This window comes from Portunus trituberculatus, chromosome 31, assembly GCF_017591435.1.
Source record: "Portunus trituberculatus isolate SZX2019 chromosome 31, ASM1759143v1, whole genome shotgun sequence".
NCBI classification, from domain to species: Eukaryota; Metazoa; Arthropoda; class Malacostraca; order Decapoda; family Portunidae; genus Portunus; species Portunus trituberculatus.
This window is the reverse complement of record NC_059285.1, coordinates 8,335,375-8,341,645: the sequence shown is the minus strand read 5'-3', so window position 1 is coordinate 8,341,645 and position 6,271 is coordinate 8,335,375.

Genomic DNA, 6,271 nt, shown 5'->3' with positions numbered 1-6,271 from the left:
GACAGTGTTGAATATTTTGTTCATTATCATTACTGCGAGATGACACGTGTGAAAATCAGGAGTTATGAAGAATGCGAAGAGACATGTTAACTAATGGACTTTAAATTCCATTTCTGAAGTGAATATTGCATGATAGCATGATATGGTATTGAAGTCACAGGCTGTTTTCAGTATTTTGCTCACTACAATTAAGAATATGATAAGTATGAAAATATACGAAGTTACGGCGAATGTGCAAAAGAAAAAAAAAAAAATCAGCTATTGTAATAAATAAACATGAAAAAATTACTTGTGATGGGAAATTATAAACATGAATTGGAGTTTTTCATAATAAATCGCTATTGAACAAATAAGAAAAAAAGAATAAGAACACGAAAATATGAAAAAAAAAACCCCGCAAACATTAACAACAGGCTTAAATATTGTGAGACTAAGTGAGGAAGAAAAAAATAAAAGAATAAGAAACTAATAATGCAAAAATGCAGTGGACACAGACAGCAAGAACTAATAAAACACTGCAATACTCAACCAAAGGAGGAAAAATAAGTGACCATGATGAGCATTACTGGTACTCATGTTTATTTGGTGACATTACAACTAAACTTTCCACATTTAGGTTTACGCTTGTCCATCTACCTGAGAGAGAGAGAGAGAGAGAGAGAGAGAGAGAGAGAGAGAGAGAGAGAGAGAGAGAGAGAGAGAGAGAGAGTTATGTAAGTCTCAATGAAGTTCTTGAGGTGGCGTCGAGGGAGTAGAGAGAGAAAACGTGCTCGGTCTAGAGAGAGAGAGAGAGAGAGAGAGAGAGAGAGAGAGAGAGAGAGAGAGAGAGAGAGAGAGAGTCCACCTAGACGTGTGCAATGTGCCTGAAATTTCTCAACACGAAGCGCACCGCAATTTTGCCATAAAAAGGAAGGAAGATAATCTGGAATTTAGCTAAGTCGATACGGAAAGATTCTACCGTGGCAGAGGGAGGCGTGAGGCGGGGATGAGTGGAGGAGGGGAACTGTGGCAGAGGAGGCGAGGGGAAAGGGGATGAAGGGAGCCAGTCTATGGAGGGAGGAAAGGAGAGGGGGAGTGGAAAGGGTGGCCGTGGTGATAGGGAGGTTTAGGAGGGAAATGAATTAGCTTCTTTAGGGGTATTGCTAATTAACGTTTGGTGTGTCTTTCTCTTTTCTCTTTCTTTTTCGTGATATTTTTTTTTTGTTTTATCCTTTTTTTCAGGGGGATGGATTGGTTTTTGTTTGTTTTGTTTGAATTGTGTCTAGTGTTATGTGTAGTGAAGAAATATACGGTTACGGCTACTACTATTACTATTATTACTACTACTTCTACTGCTACTACCACTACTGCTACTACTGCTACCAAACAACGAAAAATAAAAGTAACAACAGCATTATCAACAACAAAACATGGGTACTACTATTACTGTTACAACAACAACAACAACAACTACTACTACTACTACTACTACTACTACTACTACTACTACTACTACCAACAACGGGAAAAAAGTAACAGCAGCAACAGCAACAACAAAATATGGGTATTACTACTACTACTACTACTACTACTACTACTACTACTACTACTACTACTATTCATACTATTACTACTACTACTACTACTACCAATACCACCACCAACACCACCACAACTACTATGTAACAACAAATACTTCTTCTAACTGATTACTTAAAAGGAGTGCAGGTATATTAAGAGTCCCTTCATGAGCTGTTCTTTAGCAATGATGCATCCAGATTAAGAAACATTAAAACACAAAATAAAGAGAAAAAATAACCAGTACACACACACACACACACACACACACACACACACACACACACACACACACACACACACACACACTCTCTCTCTCTCTCTCTCTCTAGTGCTTACATCCAACTCGCAGCGACTCACTCAAACAAACAGCTCCCGTCTCCCCCGCACGCAATTAACACACACACCGAGCATTGTCTCAGTGCACGCCGCCCCGCCCACGCCAACCCGCCGCTTGCTCATGGCGTGCCGTCCTCTTTGTATGCGAAAACTGTGTCCCTTTCGAGAGGCTTACCGTGGAGAAGCAGGAGGAGGAGGAGGAGGAGAAGGAGGAGAAACAGGAAGAGAAGGAGGAAGAGGAGGTGGAGGAGCATGAGGGGGATGAGGAGGAGGAGAAGTAAAGTGGTGAGGAGGAGAATGAAGTTGGTGAGAGAAGAAGGTGGAGGACAGGGTGATGAGAGAAAAAGAACAGAGGAAAAGAAAGAGGAGAGGGAAGGAGGACGAAAAAGAACAAAAATAAGGAAAGTAAAGTAAAGGCCGTGATAAGGAGGAGGAAGAGGAAGTTGACAAGTAAGAAGAAAAGAAGGTATAAAGAAAAGAAAAGAATGAAAAAAAATAAGTAGGAAAAGTAAAAATGTTTGGAAGAAAAAGAAAATATTCTAGCAAGATAGCAAGAAAAAAAAAAAGAGAAGGAAGAGGGAAAGCAAGAGGAGGAGGAGAAAGACTAAGAGAAGGACGATGAAAAGGAGGAGGAGAAGGAGGAGGAGGAGGAGGAAGAGGAGGAGGAGCAGGCGGATGAGGAAGAGTGGGAGGAAGAGGAGGAGGAGGAGGAGGAGGAGGAAGAGAAGCAAACACAACTACCTCACATCATGTCCACAGTGAGGGCATAAAATATTCATTAAGTCTCATTCATTATTCACCTTGAAGTTATTACAGTAATTATGTCTTTTTTAACTATTCTCTCTCTCTCTCTCTCTCTCTCTCTCTCTCTCTGTGTGTGTGTGTGTGTGTGTGTGTGTGTGTGTGTGTGTGTAAAACCAGGATTTTCTACTTAAAATCTTAAACATAGATGGCAAAATTATATGCCATAGACACAGAATATAAAAGAAAAATAGTGAAAATAAGGAAAACTGGAAGAAGAGAAGGACAAAGAGGAGGAGGAGGAGGAGGAGGAGGAGGAGGAGGAGGAGGAGGAGGAGGAGGAGGAGGAGGAGAAGGTGGAGGAGGAGGAGGAAGAAGAGGAGAAGGGGTAAGCATAACACAGCAATGATTATAGTGTCTAGAAGCGTTGGCATGGATAAATTACAACCCCATTTTGGTAACACTAAACAAAGAGAGAGAGAGAGAGAGAGAGAGAGAGAGAGAGAGAGAGAGAGAGAGAGAGAGAGAGAGAGAGAGAGAGAGAGAGAGAGAGAGAGAGAGAGAGAGAGAGAGAGAGAGAGAGAGAGAGAGAGAGAGAGAGAGAGAGAGAGAGAGAGAGAGAGAGAGAGAGAGAGAGAGTAGGTAGGAGTAAATCTAAAGCTATGCATATATTACCAGGATTATGAAGATTTAAGTGGTGTAAAATAAATTCATGGTGAAATGGTGAAATTGGTGATATTGGTGGTGGTGGTGGTGATGCAAGTGGTGGTGGTGGTGGTGGTGGTGGTGGTGGTGGTGGTGGTGGTGGTGGTGGTGGTGGTGGTGGTGGTGGTGGTGGTGGTGGTGGTGGTGGTAGGTGGTGGTGGTGGTGGTGGTGGTGGTGGTGGTGGTGGTGGTGGTGGTGGTGGTGGTGGTGGTGGTGGTGGTGGTGGTGGTGGTGGTGGTGTAGGTGGTGGTGGTGGTGGTGGTGGTGGTGGTGGTGGTGGTGGTGGTGGTGGTGGTGGTGGTGGTGGTGGTGGTGGTGGTGGTGGTGGTGGTGGTGGTGGTGGTGGTGGTGGTGGTGGTGGTGGTGGTGGTGGCAGTGGTGGTGGTGGTGGTGCAGTGGTGTTAATGGTGGTGGTGGTGGTGGTGGTGAATGTTTGGTGGGAAGCAACAACAAAAAAATGGCTACAAGAATTAAGGTTGCTGGTGTGCTGCTGCTGCTGTCACTGCACTGCTGCTGCTACTGCTACTGCTACTACTGGTAATGGTAATAACAATAACAAGAACAGCAACAGCAAAACAACAACAACAACACTACTACTACTACTACTACTACTACTACTACTACTACTAATAATAATAATAATAATAATTTTAAGATGAAAATGAAGAGGAAGAAGAAAGGAAAGAAAAAAATAAGATAAAGAAAAAGAAAGAAAAAAACAAACAGAAGAAGGAATAAAAAAGAAAAAGAACTAGAAGAAAACAATAAAAATAGAGATTGACGTGAGAGAAAGGGAGAGGCAATAGGAAAGAGGAAGAGGAGATGGAGGAGGAGGATGAGGATGAGGAGGAGGAGGAGGAGGAGGAGGAGGAGGAGGAGGAGGAGGAGGAGGAGGAAAGGATAAGAAAGAAGAGAGAGGTGATATGGGACGAGTATGGGGTGAAAGAAGGGGCGTGAGGGGGTCAGCGGGCATCAGGAGGGCTTGTCCTCGTAATTACCTGGCGGGCGGCGGACAGGTGAGACGCAGCCAAGTGGACGAGAGAGAGAGAGAGAGAGAGAGAGAGAGAGAGAGAGAGAGAGAGAGAGAGAGTTTATACAACCTCTCTCTCTCTCTCTCTCTGGGATACATTAGCGTCTCCTCAAGGCTATCGCTGACACATTAGTTCACACACCATCCCTTTCCACCTGCACTCTGCCACCCTGATTGCGTACAGGTGTGTGTGTGTGTGTGTGTGTGTGTGTGTGTGTGTGTGTGTGTGTGTGTGTGTGTGTGTGTGTGAAGGGGAGATGAATGTGGATGTAAATTTAAAATGGAGGTAAGGAGAGTAACAGGAAAAGAGGGGAGGAAAGGGAGAGGGATGAAGGGAAATGAGGCAGAAAAGAGACTTGAGAATAAGGGAGAGAAAAAAAAATGAAGATAGAAACAGTGGAGGAGTTATATCAGTTGGGGAGAGAGAGAGAGAGAGAGAGAGAGAGAGAGAGAGAGAGAGAGAGAGAGAGAGAGAGAGAGAGAGAGAGAGAGAGAGAGAGAGAGAGAGAGAGAGAGAGAGAGAGACTATACATACTTATATAATTTTTTTGTCTTCTGAGTAAACAGCCTCCACCTTGCTGTATTATTCTCATTGCCTATTTACATTCTCATTATTATTCATGTCATTTTGGTAAAGTCAAGGGGCCGCGGGAGCACGAAACATTCCGCAAACTTTCGCTCCACGTGTCATAAATCTACGTTCCCCGCGAAACCAACTGTTGAAGAGTTAAAAAAAAAAAAAAAAAAAAAAAAGTAGGTATAAAATGAAAACTTGTTTGTTATTTATGTGTTTTTTTATGGTTTTTTTTGCTTTATTATTATTTTTTTTCACTTTTACTTTTTTTTCCTGAATTTGTGTCTTTTTCTATCATTTCCGTATGTGTTATGTTATTATTATGCCGATAACGTGATTTGAGAGAGAGAGAGAGAGAGAGAGAGAGAGAGAGAGAGAGAGAGAGTGTGTGTGTGTGTGTGTATGTGCATTCTGAATAAGAAAAACAAGAAAAAACCGAAAATAATAAGCTTAACATTTCTCTCTCTCTCTCTCTCTCTCTCTCTCTCTCTCTCTCTCTCTCTTCCTGAACTCTAATTGGTTTCAGGTGATCGTTAGCATAATTAAGGGATAAACACACCTGTGATGGAGTGTTGATTGAGAGTACAGGTGTGTTAGATCAAGGTAACGCCTTGTTCTGCTTATTGACACTAATTTGATGCCTCTGTTGTTGTTGACAGTGGTGGTGGTGGTGGTGGTGGTGGTGGTGGTGACAGTATGAACATCAACAACAACAACAACAACAACAACTACTACTACTACTACTACTACTACTACTACTACTACTACTACTAATGCTACTATTACTACTACTACTGCTACTACTTACTACTACTAATAATACTACAATTACTACTATTACTACTACTACTACATCAAAAGCAACTACTACTATTTGTTATCGCCGCCTGAGAAATAATTTATGTGTTAGGTGAAAATATATTAAATGAGAGGAAAAGTAAATCTTCATTATTAAGAAACACACTTCGGGAAAAAAAGAGACAAAAAATAGAATATGAAACGATTAAATAGAAAAGACATAGAATACTTATCATTTGCTTAGAAATATAATAATAATAATAATAATAATAATAATAATAATAATAATAATAATAATAATAATAATAATAATAATAACGATAACAATGATACTACTACTACTACTACTACTACTAATAATAATAATAATAAAGCAGTAATGTCAGTTTTAACAGTAGTCATATTCCCATGTGATTAAAACCAGACTTAACACATTAAAATAAATAAATAAATAAATGAAATTAATGAATATATATAAATGAAAAAAACAGTTAGAAAGGTATATAAATGGATACTAAAAACATGG